The 18066-nt window shown below is 33.6% G+C and overlaps 1 pseudogene; it reads left to right on the top strand.

Annotated features, from left to right (window-relative positions):
* The first annotated feature begins 16806 nt into the window (after positions 1–16806).
* LOC120122116 lies at positions 16807–17589 on the top strand (annotated as a pseudogene).
* Positions 17590–18066: the final 477 nt, after the last annotated feature.

The raw sequence follows: 18066 nt of genomic DNA, 5'->3' as shown, positions 1-18066 counted from the left end.
CGGATCAGATCGGGCTACCCGCATCGGTCTAGGGGTTACACTAAGAAACTAAACGCAATAATTTCGTTAAAATTAAAAAAAATAGAAACAAACATTTATTCACATCATAAATGCATCAACCTCGCTACACCAAAGTTACCGGATCCTATGTGTTGAATTGTTCTTTCGGTTGGGTCCGGAATTGGGTTTCGATTTGAATAATTGGGTTAGAGTCGCCACCGACCATTTTAAAACGAATTTAGGTGGGTCGAACACCATCTTACCTGATCTGTGTTTTACCATAAACGTGTCAATTTCTGGAGTCGGTTACGGTCAATAAAGGATTAGCACATTTGAATCGCTCTTTCGGTACCAATTAATTTATCGGTTGTCTTTAATTGCGAAAATTAAAATTTAAAAATTCGATTCACATAACTTACCTTTGATCGATAAAAAAAGTTGTTAGATAAGAAATAATAAATAAATATTAGGGAACAAATAAATTAAAATAAAATAAAATTTTAAAAGTAGTAAAATAAACAAAGTAAAAAAGAAACCCATAATAGTTAAAGGACCATAAATCGAGTTTACCTAAAATTCAAAACCAATTGAAAATTTGTGTAACCTTACGCAACCAAATGCCAAAATAATGGCCATAAATGGTTGCACATCTCCACGTGTTCCAACTATAAGCATCACTATTCCTTTACCCTTGTAGCTATTATCAGCTATCCCATCAACTTCTTGGACTATGTTACAATCTTCTACCACTGTAGAATTGTTTTAGGGCCCATTTGACCCTTCATCTTGGTCCACAATCCTAAGGGATCAACCTTAATAACCACAATATCTCCCTCAACAGCTCTATTCTGTGAAGAAATTCCACTGATAAAAATATCACAAATCATATCACAAATTATATATCGTCTCGTAAAAATAAGGAAATCAAATCTATCTTAAGATTGTTAGAAAAAGAGATCGCTAATTCGAGAATGATATAAAAAAATAATAATGATAAAAATATCATTATAAAATTAAAGGGATAAAGTGATAAAACGAGTTTACTCATATCTTGAGGTTGTTATCGGAATTAACAATTTAAGACGAAATCAATCCTGAGAAAATAAACTAAAAAAGTTAAACTTATTAGAATATAAGATAAAAATAAATGGAAATAAAGCACTCATTTTATTTTGATCTATCAATTGGAATCAGTTGAGGCATGTTACTACACAGTTTCCTTAAGACAGACTTTCAATCACTCTTTTGGTTCTCGAGTTCATTGGTCGTCTGTCTCCCAAGATACAACAACTTAGGATCAGTTACAATAGCACATCTACAGAGATCACGAACGATCCTTGACTTCGACTATCACCGAAAAACTAAGAAGAAAAATAATATTTTCTAAGGAGAGAAAATATTTTTCAATAGAAGAAAAGTTCTTGAATTCTCAGACGTATTGGGATGTGAAAAATCTAATAGGTTTGCTCACTATTTATAGGAGATTTTCAAGAGAGATTTAATACAACCAAATATATTTTAATATTCAACATTAAACAGATAACAATATCTTTTAATTTGAAATATTTAAAAGATAAAACTTTTTTTACCATTCAAATTTAAATAGACATTGTTTTAGTTTGAAATATACAAAAGAATATAATTATCTTTAACATTTGAAGTTAAAAAAAGATAACAAATACATTTTTAAATTGACATATTTAAAGAGCAATTATCCTACTAATATTCAAATTAAATAATATATTTAATTTGCAAAAGTCAAAAGGCTTTTACTAGTCAAACTTAAACATATATTATTTTTAAATTTAATTATAAGAAAGTATATAATTATCTTATAATATTCAATATTAAAAAGATATTAAATACCCTTTTAAATTGACTTATTAAAAGAGTAATTATCCTACTAATATCCAAATTTAAAATTATTTTTTTAATTTACAATGGTGAAAAGGACTATGAATTTAATATAAATGTTAAATCCATCAATTAAATTCACCCATTTTCCAACTTTCAATACCAACGTTGGAGGTTTAAATTACACGCACATTTGGTAGGACAATTGCAGTCTTCGATTTGTTCTAGGAATGCAACGTAGTGACGATGCCACGATTGTAAATATAGAAACGAATTCATCTCTAGATGAAGAACAAGTAAATTTATTTTCGAGAGATCAAGAGCTCTCACGATTCGAAGTCCTTCAATCCTTGATTCGCCCCTAGAGAAAACTAGAATAAGGCCATAGATACATATGGCGTTGATGTTACCTCTATCGGTCGCTTACTTCTATAAATGTATACCAAAGTCTGATTTTTTCCACTAAAAAAATTAAACATGCATTTCTCTATATAATGCTTCAGGATTGTTTGCATGAAGGCATCTTTGGTGAATAATCTTCTCGGGTTGAAACCATGGTATGATGCTAATATTTATTATGAAAATGTTCTGGAAAATGTAATTTTGATTGACAGCTTCATGAAAACTCTTGAAACTCAACTGCACATTGAAAAAATCGAGGATGGTGTTAGAAGCAACATGAAGTAGAATTTTTGTTAAGATTTATCTCTGAAATTTGACAATATTAAAAAACATTTTTTGGCATTTTCTTTGAAACCGATTTAGGAAACCTTCCAAAATGGACCCCTATTTATAACGAGCCTTGCTCCCATCCTGAAGCAAGGATTCAATTGACCTTGCTTTTTCCAGGACACGAGGTACCCATTGGAAAGACGCAACGCTTTAAATTGAATAAAATCCAATGGTTCAGAAGAAACACATATTATGTATTACACTTCTCATTTTTCGTAAAACATGAGGCCTTAATTAATGTAAAAAGACCATAAAATTAATAAATTTGTACCAAATATGGAGTTATCATTTTAAAAACTCTAAAGCAAAAAAATAGGTTGATAGAAATTTTTGTTGGGTAATCTGGGATGTTAAACGAAATATTTGTGAAAATGTTTGAGGTTACAAGTGTAGTTTTGCGACTTATATTTAAATTGAAATTAATGTGAACACGTATGAGAACTTGTAAACATGTACGATTTATGTAAATAACTTTGCACATTTTAATTTTAGCACTCAGGAGGAGAAATTAGAAATAAATGTTGCCTTCTATAATAAATGGATACCGCCGCGCTAGAAAAATGCAAAGGAAAACTTTGTCTTCTTTCTTCATGCAGTTGGTATTGAGTACAAAGGAAACAATTCAGAAGCGTTTCTCGAAGGGTGTTGGTTTGGACCTAATTCATAGAGGAAGAAGTTTCTTGAAATGCCCAAAAGGAAATCTAGATGCCACCAGAAGATGATGCTTTAACACTATTTTTGGCACCATCGGTACAAAATACAAAGGAAAACACAATACTGTTTCGAGAAGTGTGCAAAGAAAATCCAGATTCCACCAAAAGAGGATGCATTTTTTAAACTAGAAGTTTTTTCGAGCATGTTTCGCGGATATGGTTTGGTTTGGTGGAACAAGATGAGTTTAAGTAGGAAATAGTCATGAATATCTGTTGCTGGAAGTCATGAATATCTCAACAACTCGCGTTGTGAAAAATGCGAGGTAAATATCAAACCATCATGTCAAATTAGCTGCTGCCACGTTAGGAATATCAGGAACTCGCGTTTTATAAAACATAAGGTTCCTGCCACGTTAGGAATATTATTTGCAGACCGTCTAAGTCCCTTCCACATCTCATCAACAAGCTATTCTACTAAAAAAAAGACTTTCTTTCCAATTCATATTTCAAGTAAATAGTGGTGAATTAGTAAACTACACATACAAAGTTAAAGCAAAGAAGTGAATTGATCAGCAAGCTCAATCTCACTCGTAAGTTTATTTGACGCTTCTTGATTACTACATAGTTTGAAGATATTGTCATTTTGTCCATATTTTGATCTTCTATTTGTATGATCATATATACTTTCAGAACATGTCCAGGAGAGGAACTGTTACTTCTTTGGTATACTATGATTGCAGAATGATGTGTGATGTATCTCTTGGCATCATCTTTCAATTTGCACATATTGTGGCGTTAACGTTGCCGAAGAAATTAACTCATAAGAAGTTGATGAAAGAAGTCAATAACGATATTCCACATAGTTGCGAGAAAAATATCGAACTGTTAAAGTATCGACTACTGACATCGTTAGAACCCCTAACCTACTCAATATGCAACATTGACGACGATGATGATATGGATATGATGATTGATTGCTACATATAATATTCATAAGGAGGTCCACTTGAGTTTTATGCAAGTTTGTCATATAATAATGATACTACTAGTGTCCTAAATTAGAGACAAACTGATTTTGACTTCAATTCTAATATACATAGTCCAACAACTAATTTACGTAATGACATGAACTTGCTTGGGGAAATAACGTTGGTGCATCATCTTCTTCGATTCCAAGGCATTCTTGCATCTCTAGCTTGGACTTTGACTTGAACCTGCAACCTAGAACATACAATCCATACAGTAGTGGCGTGGGTGCATCATCTTTTCAGCAGGAAATAAGGTTGCAAGAAATGAAGCGTTTATCCCATTTCAAGATTTGTCAACATCTATGGCGAGAATTCTTGTGCTGGTGTTGTCGACTTTGATCTTCTTAGTATGGTTTGCGAGCGATCTCGTGATCGATGTACAGGTGTTATTCCTGATATCCCCGTAGTCGACAACGATGAACTATTCCAGTTTGATGGGAACACTTCCGACGAAGAACCATTAAGGGAGATCGGCCCATATGGTGACAAAGTGAGCCCTTTCAATGAAGAACCAGAAGACCTTAACATGCCAGATGAAGCTAATGATGATGTCATTCTACATGTCACGCCTTCTATTTCTTATTATCAGCCACTATCTCACTTCACAATAGTTGATATAGAACCTTTAAACGTTTTCAACTTTTCAGAATTCTCGCATCTTGATCAATACAACAAACATGGTAATGGTGAGCTCTATTTTCGAATGACATTCATAACAAAGGAACTCGATGTGGCTATAATTAAGAATTATAATATATATTGCTCGATTAGATTGACTGTAAAAAAATACGTGGACAAATATAGGAATGAATGCATCCACAAGTCCAACGGATGTAATTAGATGATTTGTGTATCACGCTTGAAGAGGTTGAACAACCTATGATTTGTTACGAATAACCTCATGCATGCACCGCCAACAAGCTAACTCATGATCATCTAAACTTAGATGCTCATGTGCTTTGTGATGCATTTATACCACTGGTCAAAGTAAGTCTATATATTACTGTTTTTAGTTAAATTACTGTAATCATATCTCAATACGGCTACACTATTAACTACCATTAAGCATGGTACACTAGGTATCATGCTCAACAAAAAGTGTATGACCAATGGGAAAAATTGTGCAAAGAGTTGTGGCCATAGCTGAAACTGATGAAGAAATACATACCAAGTATGGTCGTTAAACTGGAGACTGTGTTGGCTTACAAAAGCAACCGTGTTGTACAAGGTACATGTCAATTTCACAGGCTATTTTAGATATTTTCCCAGAGTGTTAATGTATTTCGGCACCGTAAACTGATTGTTCAGATCGACGACACTTGGTTGTACGGAAGATACACACAAATACTATTGTTGATAGTGGCACATGACGAAAATAGGAAAACGATTCCCATCATATTTTCAATAGTCGAAAATGAAGTTATAGACTCTTGGAAATTGTTCTTTAAGTACGTTACCACATGTTTTGCGAGCGTCCTGCTGAGATATGTCTTATTTCTGACAGAGGCGTAGCTATCAGATACGCAATCGGGCATATGTGATAATCTTGGAAGCCTTTCCATATTTATCATCAATTCTATTTACGTCATATTGCCACAAATTATTTCAATAAATTTAGGAACAAAGATGAACGCATAATGGTGCTTCAAATGGGTACGCCTTTCAATTTATTTGGATCCAGATATCTTGTCATTTATTATTTATAATTAACGGTTGTATTTTCAATGTGTAGGCCACTCATATTCTGTATGCGAGGTTAACGAGCTTTTTGAAGAACTAAGACACATGAATCAGGAAGTCTACAACTACCTTGCTAAAATTCTGATGGAGAAATGGCTTCAGTCATTTGATGGGGGAGACGATATGGTCACATGACAATGAACTTGGTTGAGGCAATCAATTCATCACTGAAGGGAGTGTAACATTTTCCTATCACTTCTGTTATCAAAGCGACATATTATCGTTTGGCAACTATGTTTTTAACCCTGGGAAGACAAGCAACTGAGTGGATTGCAGGTGGTCACAGAATCTACCCAGACCTCTATCGAAAATTGCAAACCTTTCTACGACACTTAAACGCGATGAGTGCGACATGCGTCTCTCGTGAACAAAATCAATTCCATGTTTCGGAATATTCCAAGCCATTCGAAGTCACACAGCACAATGCATACATCGTCAATCTACATGACAGAATATGCGACTGCGGAGTATTCCAAACATTCAAATATTTGTGTCCGTATGCCATTGCTGCTTGTTCTTCTGTATGGATTAACTATGTACAATTCATTGATCGTGTGTACTTACTAGAAACCATATTCAACGTGTATTTGTACAAGTTTCCTCCTATTGGAAATGAAAGGGATTCAGATGCGGTTGATTATGAACTTACAATACGTCTAGATTTCGCACTACAATGCCAAACAAGGGTGTCGTCCACTTAACGAGGAATTATTGTGACAAATATTTGGTCGACCGTTCAGAAAGAGTCGAACAACTGAAGTTTTGTAGTATTTATAGGAATCTCAGACACTCGAAGAACAAATATCTTAATCGATTGCGCCCTAATCTCGATTAGTTTGTTATCATCTTCTTCATGTGAAAAACCAAGCTTTAAAACCATTTTTAACGCAATTTTTACCTCGATTACAATGTCTCGTATGTGCCATTATTACTCTCAATCGGAAAAAAATTACATTACTACACCTCTAGTCTTATAAATTATGCAATTTTTCAGATTAGCTACAAACAAAACTTCAAATATGCCTACCAAACCATTTTAGCATTTCCTTCATGCACAAAACAAGCTTTGGAACCAATTTCAAGCCAATTTTTAACCCGCTTTTGATATCTCGTCTGCTCCATATTGACCTCAATTGAAAGAAAAATTTTGAATACTACTCCTCTACTCTTATAAAATACCAAAATTTTGAGATTAAACACTCGAACATGCCTGTCAGCACATGTGATTTGTGTTGGAAAACAATATACCTCACTCTTTGGAGAACGTGAGGTACCTTGAATACCACTCGCGAAAAATTTCTCGAGACAGTTCAATTTCTAAGGAACCTCGCTTTAAGCAAAATATGAGGTATTAAATTTCAATATTTAATTTCATCCTCTGAAAAGTTCGTCTAGGTAGGATGTTCCTCGTGCCTTGTAGAAAGCGAGGACCTTACTTGAGTTAGTCCTACATGTGCAATTTGGAGGGTACTTTTCTAATAAATCTGTTAAGGGGTTGTTCTTAAAAAAATAATTAATAGGGGTTTTTAATATAATAATGTCCTTCGAATCGATACAAATATCTTCTGTCAATGTCATATATTCTAGAAATATCTTTTTTTCAGTTAATATTTACACTTAAGAAAATATTAAATGTTTATTTATTTTTCGGATATTCGGATAATCTAAAATTGAGATTTCTCTTATCCATGTTCAATCTAATTATTCACTTTTTTTTATTAATCTGAACTATCTAAAAGAATTATACCAAATATTCAATATTTGAATCGAATCATCGAATAAACATATCGATATATTCGGGTGAATTCACGAGATAATGTTCTCGAACTTTTTTATTCACGATATAATGCACATCCCAGATTAATTGCTGAAATGGGGTGAATTCTACAGTGATCTCGTAGGACGCCATGCAATCCAGGCGATCTTGTAGGACGCCATGCAATCCAGGCGACATACGGGGTGACATACGAGCCATACAAGGCATATACGAGCCATACGAGCCAATGGAGAGGTCGCCATGCAGTCTTATACGAGGAGAGGTCGCCATGCAGACGAGCCATAGCCAATCGAGAGGTCGCCATGTAGTCTGGGCGACCTTGTAGGTCGCCATGTAGTCCCGGCGACCTTGTAGGTCGCCATGTAGTCCCGGCGACCTTGTAGGTCGCCATGTAGTCCCAGCGACCTTAGGTCGCTCCTCACGAGACCATGCATGCACTTGCAGCCAAGATTCCTTCATGTGCTCCCCTCCTGCTCCCCGCTGCATGCCTACAGCTATTGATGCATGCATGTGAACCATTTGAGCCGTGATTGGTACAATAATTGAACCATTGCTGTTGGTGAAATAATTGAGGCAGCCGGTTATATATGGGGTGTGCAAATCGCAAGAACATAAAAGAAAGATCTCACATAAAGAAAGAAAAAGGGAAAGATTGCAGCCGAGAAGAAAGAAAGGAGAAGGAAAGTAAGAAGAAGAAAAGATAAGGTAAATTTTTTTATTTAAATTAGTTATATTATAAATGTAATTAGTTATTAGTTTAGGGTTATATGATTGTTAGTTTAAGTTATAGTATACATAAATTAAAATTATTAATTAGTATGTTTGATAGTTATAGTTAAAAAATATTAATTAGTTTGTTTTGTTAATAGTTACTTATATAAAAAAATTATTTAATTAGTTTGTGTTAGTTAAATAGTTAAGTTATATTTGTTTGTTGAATATATTATATAAAAATAGTTAGTAAGTTTATTAGTAGTATATTATAATGAAAAAATAGTTTATTAGTTAGTTTAGTTATATAAAAAAAATTTTATTAGTTGTTTAAGGGTTTAGTGTTTACGTTTAACTTATATTTTAAAAAGTTTAGTTTGTTAGTTTATTAGTTTATTATATATATATATTAAAGTTTAGTGTTGTAAATTAGTAGTTATATTAGATTATATTAATGATTTTTAAATTGTTGTTTAATTTTTTTTACAGATTCATTCCAATGGCTGACCAAATTCCACTGTTGAGGCTTGACAATGAACATATTTCAAGTCATTTGGGAATAATGGTGAATAAATATTTGTTTAATGAATTATAATTAATAAATATTGAATATTTTATGATTGTGATAATTTTTTGAAATATTTAATTGTAGGAGGACGAGCAGCGAGTCCTTCGTCTTCGACTACATAAAGTGCCCAAGCCACACCCACTGATAGAAGAAAATTTGCAAGAGGCTGGATTTTGGTATATAACATTTGTGCGAGATTACAAGTTGGTCCAGGTTTCAGTGCGTTGATTGAACGTTGGAGACCAGAAACGCACACGTTTCATTTGCCGTGTGGCGAATGCACGATAACTTGGAGGATGTGGCAATGCAACTCGAGGTCCAAACTAATGGGATGCCGGTGGTAATGTCACATGAGTTTAATAAGGTGGAACAACTTTGCAACTTGTTTCTGGGAAAGCGCCGTACACCAGAGTGTAAAGGGTGGCGGTGAGGTTGTCATGGTTGAAGAATGAATTTCAACTTCAATCAAATAGTACGGAGCACGAAATTATATATGCAACTGATAAATCCGGGTAGTTATGTTCACACTCAGTATATTTTTTTTAACAAATTTTGAGAATTGTAGGCAATATAGTGGGGTTCGGCGATATTGGCGTTCTTGTATCGTGAGATGTGCAAGGGTCATTAGTCGTGAATGATAATAATACAGTAGAAATCGTGGATGTCTGTTGCTGCTACAATCTGGGCTTGGCATAGACTTCCGTTTTTGACACCGATTAGTCGGACTGCGGTTGACTTTCCACTTGCCGGAAGGTAATATGATCCTCTATTTTAATATAATATTAAAAAATATTTATTTTGATTAAAATTATTGAACAAAATGTCTCTATTTTTGTTTTGATGATATATAGATGGAGGCATAAAATTGAAGGCACAGGGTTGGTGCACAACAACATTAAGAGTTCAGGTTGAAGATCGACATTAAGGCCAAAAAGGAGGTATGCATAATCTGTATTTTTTTTATTATTTAAATTAACTATATTATTTGATTTAATAAATTTTATTGTTTTTGTAATTTTACAGTTTAATTGGAGACCATACATGAATAAAGAATATTTGCGTTGATACCGCACGATATTTTAGATGGGTTTCAATATTGGTGTGCTGTTACACCATTGATCATTTTACTTTTGTTGAGATCCAATTTGGGGATAGAGTGCTGAGGCAATTCCACTTCCATCAACCTATTCCGCGGAGTCCATGGGATCATGACCTCCTCCAAACTTAGATGGTCGCGTCCAGTGAATTGGGTTGAGACGCATGACGACCTGCACAGATTTGATGGTCGTCGTAAAGAAAGCGTTAATTGGGTTGAGAAGCATGCAACCTACATTAATGCTTGGAACAATAGGGCTTCATTAATGCCAACTCTTGACGCCATTCAAGACGACGACTTTAATTTGAGACTTCGGCTTACCTTGCTTATTTTTGGATAATGGAAGCCATTCCTCAACAATAGTAGAGAGGCGACAATTTTGAGGTTTAAGAAAAGATTTGGTAAAGCTGAATACTCTCTACCGGTGGGAGTGGGAGTTCATCTCTACAACCTGAAGCGAAATGACCGATGTGGATAATAGCGCACCACAATCGTTGCATCACGCAGTTGATGATTCTACTGTCCCGCATACATACCAGAGTTTGTGCAGCCTAAGGCACCCATCTATCTCCTACGTTTTTGTCGACGTATGACTTTGAACACATGACAGTTCAAATACCCCAAGAATGAGGGGATGGGTACAATACTCCGAGCAACGGCCACAACGTATCAGACGTCCGCCCCGACATTATCATTCACAACACCCCGCATCGACAACAATTGTAAACTCGTTTGCTATTTATTACAAATTATTTATTGAATTAGACTAGTTTTTTTAACCTTAACAATGATTTTAGTATCAAATCATTACTAGTATCAATAATTAATATTTAGTAAATCAACTATTTTAAATCATTAGTCTCAAATAATTAAATATTAACAATAAATCCTTATTAATATAATTAGTAAATCATTAGTATCAAATCATTAAATATTTAAAAATCATTATAAATTCGACTATGTATAAATTAACTCAGTAATCCACTTGTACACTCATTTGTTAGTATTCTATAATTAGTAGAATAATTATTAAATCATTAGTATTAATCATTATTATAAAATTACTAAATAATAACTAAATAATTATTATAAATCATTATTTAATGATTATTATCAAATCATTACTAAATCATCAAATCATTAAATATTTAAATCATTATTAAATCATTTTTATAATGATTATTACTAAATCATTATTATAATGATATTATCAAATCATACTAAATCATCAATCATTAAATATTTAAATCATTATTAATCATTTTTATAAGATTATTACTAAATCATTATTATAATGATTATCAAATCATTACTATAATTATTATCAAATCATTACTAAATCATCAAATTATTAATATTTAAATCATTATTAAATCATTTTTATATGATTATTACTAATCATTATTATAATGATTATTATCAATTATTACTATAATGATTATTATCAAATCATTACTATAATGATTATTATCAATCATTACTAAATCATCAAATCATTAAATATTTAAATCATTATAATCATTTATAATGATTATTACTAAATCATTATTAAATGATTTTATCAAATCATTACTATAATGATTATTATCAAATCATACTAAATCATCAAATCATTAATATTTAAATCATTATTAAATCATTTTATAATGATTAATAAATACATAGAAATACATATGATTACTAATGATGAGGCCTATATCTTGGTAAATTAGGACAATTGTTTTTGAATGGCCTTCACTCCTACATAATCCGCATCTCTTTGCTTGACCTCTCTCTATAGCATGAAAATCCATACTGGTATGAATTCGAGTGGACTCAGGTCGACCCTTTGGACTTCTGCGAAGCATTGGATTTGGTATCCATTCATCATGATCCTTTTTGGGCCAATATGATTCATTCGGGATCGTCTGAACACATAGCTGTAGACATTTAATACCTACGTAGGTGGAAGCATTCATCACATAAGTGTATACCTTACACCAGCATACATACATGCAGCGACTGCATGAGCACATGGATATTTCCATGCCTGAAAACGCCACACCATTTGTGTCGTAATCAACTCTAAATGTTTGGTCTTCTCCTCCGACGTTACGACGTATGCACGACACGACAAAGTATGACCAACTCGTCGAAATTATGAACAACCATTGATGTTGCCAATCGCTCATTTGCTTCCATTGATTCCACCATTGTAGGAGCCCAAGTTTTACCTCTATTATGAGACTCTCAATTTCCTTGCCTTTGTCCGACCAAACTTTAGTCTAAAGTACGTCTCTTTCACCACACTTGCTATTGGGGATGGCGTGTACCTTTTAGTACCGAATTAATGGCCTCAACAAGGTTTGTGGTCATATGTCCGTATCTCCGACCTTCATCATGCTTGCGACCATTTTCCGCGGTATTTTTGAAGCCCTTCCAAACATGATGATCATCGTAAAATACCTTCAAATTCCAATCTCTTGTCAAAATTTGGTCGACGTAGTTCGTATCCTGTTCCATATATATGTGTTAAACCTTAAAAAAACACGTAAAAAATACACAATATTGAAAATAAACTTACCCATGCTGACTATCTCGCTACGATATGTGCGTTATGAAACTGGTCGATACTATTCTTGCCAATATGACGGATACAAAATGTCGATATCAAGCAAACTCCATCTTCACGAACGACATATGACGTAGATTGGTCAGAAGAAATCCCAAGCCTCTGTTGTCTCTCCCTCAACAATGGCGAATGCAATTGGGAAGATATTTCGCTCACCATCTTGAGCAACTGCCATCAAAAGTACATGCCTATTGACCATACAACCACGTACCATCTACTTGGATCATACGTTTGCAAAATGGAAATCCTTCAATACATGCCTTGAATGCCCAAATAGTCTATGAAATATTTTCTTCCTGGCAGAAGTTTGACCTTCTTCGTCATATGCGGGCATGGTTTGAGACTTCACTATAGTTCCTGGGATAAATCGCTTCATTGCTTGTAGCAAATGTGGTAGCTCATTGTACGATGTATCCCATCTCCATACGTCAACTTCATTGCCTTCATTTTCGCATTCCACACCTTGCCATATTTTACTTGATATCCAAATTGGCTTCGAATAGATGCAGCTAACACTGAACAAGATATCCTTGGATCCTTTTCAACCATCGCCTTCACGTATTCACATATTACATCGGAGTCCAATAGTCGGTGGTCTTTTTCGATGGAGTTTCGCAAACATGTGTACGAACCATTGTACCTCGTGATGACCCAAAACATCGTGCCTTTGATTTTTCGACACTCTGATCTTCCACTTGCACTCTGGGCCATATTTACACACTTTGCGTATAGGGTTTTCTGGTGGACTCTGCAACATGGACATCAACATGGCATTTGATGTAGTACTCTTTAATCGCCAGCGTAGCTTCATTTTTTCCTCTGAATTGCACCCCAACTGAAAATTCACCAGAATTATCGAATGATTCAGTCATTTGGTACGGAGGTAAATGTGGCATGTCTGGGAATTCAGGTGCCCTCATTGCATCATAGTCTATCTCGTACATGTGAGGTAGCTTCATACGGTGTTGGAACTTCATCAATTGCACCTCCACCAAAAATTTTCGTCGCCGCCCAAAACGGTTCTTCAGTTTCTTCATCTTCGCTTGAATCATCATGAATTTCTCCCCATCGATTTTCAGCGTCAATATCAACAACCAATTCCGGTATGTTTCTCGTCTCATACTCTGCTGCTGTAGATGTCCCCCCGACTTCATTTACACTTTCCAATAGTGCCATAAAACTATTCAGGAACCTGTATGTTGGCTCCTCAAACTGACTATATAAAGCCATTTCAGATGGATTTTGAGCCACACCTCTTGATGACCCAGGAACATCACATATGTTACGCACATTAACAAATAATTCAATAACTGCTATATTGGTTGACTCATGTAATCCAACCATGGTTCCAATATCATCTTCTTCAAGTGGAACTGCAGCATATTTGACTGGGTTAGAGCATATCATAAACCTATACCTCAAACCATCAACTGCAGCTTGAATTTTTCTTTCTATCTTATGCTTCATTTCTATAAATGTGATGTCTTTTTTGAACATCATATTTATTGGTTTTTCAGACTGAAAAACTACTCCGACCTCATTTTCCATAATCTGTCCATTATAATGGACAATCGTGAAAAAGTTGTTGCTCATTTTCTCTACAAATAAAAAATAAATTAATTTAGATTAAAAAATTAGATAAGATAATTCATAAATTATTAAATATATATAATATACTATTATATTAATGATCAAATAAAATTTATTATTTAACTTGATTGATTGCTTACTAATAAACCTAATAATGATTTGATAATTAATTAATCTAATGATTTGATATTTATGATTTAATAATAATATGATTTAGTCATAATCACTAATAATTATTATTATAAATATTTAATGATTTAGATTTGATACTAATCATTAGTAATTATTACTAATAATAATGATTAGTTTGATAATATTTTTATTTTTTAAAATATCAAACAAATTTGTTAGGCAAAACTGTCGAGATAATGTTCTCGAAATAATTATTTCGCGAGATAATGCGTTGTCTGGATTATTTCATTCAATTAATTTTTACTTCTTACTAATATACACAAACAATGTAAATTAAACAAAATATTTTTAAAACAACACTAAATATTTTTAAACACAATATTTTTTAAAACAGAAATTATCTCGCACAAATTAGTTTATATAATCTAATATAAACTTACTAACTAACTAATTTACACATACACAACAACAAAAACTGGACAACAAAAAATAATAAATTACTCACGTCTTTATGCCTTCTTCCTTTACTTTCTTTTCCTGCCTTGTTTCTTTCTTCGAATCAATCTGTACGTGGGCAAATATTGTGAAATAATGTCCTGTATGTGTAAACAAAATATTTATTTAAACAACAATAGCTCCCACAAATTAATTTTATATAATCTAATATTTAATATACCTTAAACTAATAAACTATTTCTTTATTATAATATAACTTAGTTAAAATAACAAACTAATTAAGCACTAATTAATTTTTTTATAATATAACTTCAACTTCAACGAACAACCTAATATACGTTAAAGACACTAACAAATTAATTAATATTTTTATATTTATAACTTAAACTAAGAAACTATTAACTAATTTTTATATAATATAATATATAACTTAAACTAATAAACTAATAATATAACTTAAACTAACAAACTAATAATTTATACTAACAAACTAATTAACTAGATTTTAGTTTTACCCTAAACCGAAACTAAAAACTAATAATTTCATTAATAAACTAAATTAAACAATAAAAAAATTACCTCACGAATTATGTTTGAGCCTTTATCTTCTTTTCTTCTTCTTCCTTTTCTTTCTCTCGGCAAAGTTTATATGTGCTTATGCTTCTGGTTCTGCTTGTGCTTCTACCCTAAACCCCATATCCTTTATATAAAGCAACTGAGCGTGGACAGAGTCATTAAATTTGATTGTTGAAGCAAAATAGCATTGCATCGTCTAACTATTGAGCATTGAAAGGCTGACAGCTAAATTAACGCTGCAATAACGCAACTATAGATGCAACACATACAGCTACGGATGCAGGAATCTCTCAGCTATGATGCAACGCATGCATGTAGCTACAGCAGCTACAGGAATCTCCCAGACCTTGGTCGCCGAGACTCCATGGCGACCTACCTACCACGCCGCCGTGACCTACACCGTTCGATGTGCATGTCCCATGCACAGTTCCCACGTCCCATGCACGGCATGCATCCCTTCCCCCATGCATTCCCACGTCCCATGTTGATTGCATGGCGACCTATTCCTTTGCAAAATACCACACAGGTCGCTCGGATGCCATGGCGACCTCCAAGGTCGCCCGGATGCCATGGCGACCTCCAAGGTCACTGTAGAATTCACCCCATTCCAACAATTAATCTGGGATGTGCATTATATCGTGAATAAAAAAGTTCGAGAACATTATCTCGTGAATTCACCCTATATATTCAGATTACATATTTTTACACACCTTTAATTGGATGGGTTTTGAAACTTGGGCTTTATAGAAGCGGACTAGAACTTGTGGCATTAATATTTATACCTAATTATGAAGAAGACCAATACTTGGACATCGTATCCATTTTACAGTGTGGTCACATAGGTTATGAATTCCAATACTCAGATTCGGTTGATGACATGTCTATTAGTCTATCTTCAATGCATAAAAAAGAAAAGTTCTATCTTTAGGATTGTGAAACTGTCTGAAGAAATCTACGTTGTGCTTTCTAATTCCTTAGTTTTAATCTGACTTCAAGATTATATCCAACGGCAGAACTACTGCAGAAACCACCTAACATTATCAAAATCAACGGTTCAAAAGCTCCCCTCAGTCCATCTCCATCTCATCTTCCTTTTCAATTTTACCATCAGTTCATAGCTTGGTTACATCTTACATGGCTTGTAGTGATTGAAAATTGGACCGGATTGATTTGAGATGAATGAACTTTTTTTTTTATTATTTTTAGTGTAAAAATTACTTTTTAAATGTTTGGACGAAATTGATCGATTCACAGTTGTATTCTTATTCACCAATTAATTCTCAGTTCCACTGTATCAAAAAAAATCTCAGTTCTAGAAAACTGAAGAAACTTTCAAGAAAAAAGATAACTCCATCCTCCCTTATAAACAAAATGCTTGCTTTGCTTATTAATTCTCAGTTTTCTTTCCCTCGCTGCAGTACAGTACACTGAAAATGGCCTCCACCGCCGCTCTCCTGTGCCATGGTCTGTTGTCCCTTCCCTCCGCCGCCAATCCGTCACAGGCCTACGCTCCTTTCCGAACTCTAGGCCGTCTCTTTCGGCCTCAAACCCCAGAAAAGTGGCCGTCTTACGATGGCTGCATACAAAGTAAAGCTTGAAACTCCTGAAGGAGCTCAAGAATTCGAGTGCCGGATGACGTTTACATTCTCGACCAAGCCGAAAATCTGGGGATCGATATCCCATACTCGTGTAGGGCTGGATCTTGCTCTACATGCGCCGGAGTAATCAAACAAGGCAGTGTGGATCAGTCCGACGGTAACTTCCTTGACGATGACCAGATAGCCGCCGGTTTCGTTCTCACTTGCGTCGCTTACCCTACAAGTGATGTCGTCATTGAGACTCACAAGGAAGATGAAATCAACGGTTAAAAGTATAATAAAACTGGGTTTTAGGACTATTATCTTTTCTTGTCATGTTTGTCTATTGGTTGTTTCAGGTGACGTTTGTGCCTGAATATATACTCCTAATGATATTTTACATGTTTTGCTTGCGAAAGAGGTGTTATATTAGCAAGCATCAAGTAACCCAGTGGTAAATTTAATATCTATATTATTAGTTTTATTTCATTTTAACACTTGAATTTTTATTTATTTCAAAATTATATCTAATATTTATTTTTTGTTTTGTTATTGGTATATCTCCATTAAAAATTTAATAGAATGTTGTACAATGCACTTTTTATGGGTAAATTCAGTTATTCATCACTCAATTATACTCACTTTATTTTGATCATTAAAATTTAATTTTTAATTTAATCACTTAATTTTTAATTTATTTTTAATTTAATCACTCTAACATTTAGCGAGAAGTGAGCTCACAAGAACTAATCCTGAAGATATGTAATTAAGCAAAAATACTATGTATAAGAGAAAACAAAAAATAGAAAATAAAGATTGAAATGACTTTTCTTTTAATCTTGATTGCTTAGATATGTGTTGTAATCTTATTGTGTTCTTGTATTATTTTTATAAATTGAAATGAGTTTGTAGTTGGTTTTAGTTGTTGGGGATAATCTGAAGTCGTTAGAGAATTAATTTTGTTG

Source organism: Hibiscus syriacus, unplaced genomic scaffold (assembly GCF_006381635.1).
Source record: "Hibiscus syriacus cultivar Baekdansim isolate YM2019G1 unplaced genomic scaffold, ASM638163v2 tig00110384_pilon, whole genome shotgun sequence".
NCBI classification, from domain to species: Eukaryota; Viridiplantae; Streptophyta; class Magnoliopsida; order Malvales; family Malvaceae; genus Hibiscus; species Hibiscus syriacus.
This window is presented reverse-complemented; position numbering and strand designations above follow the sequence as displayed.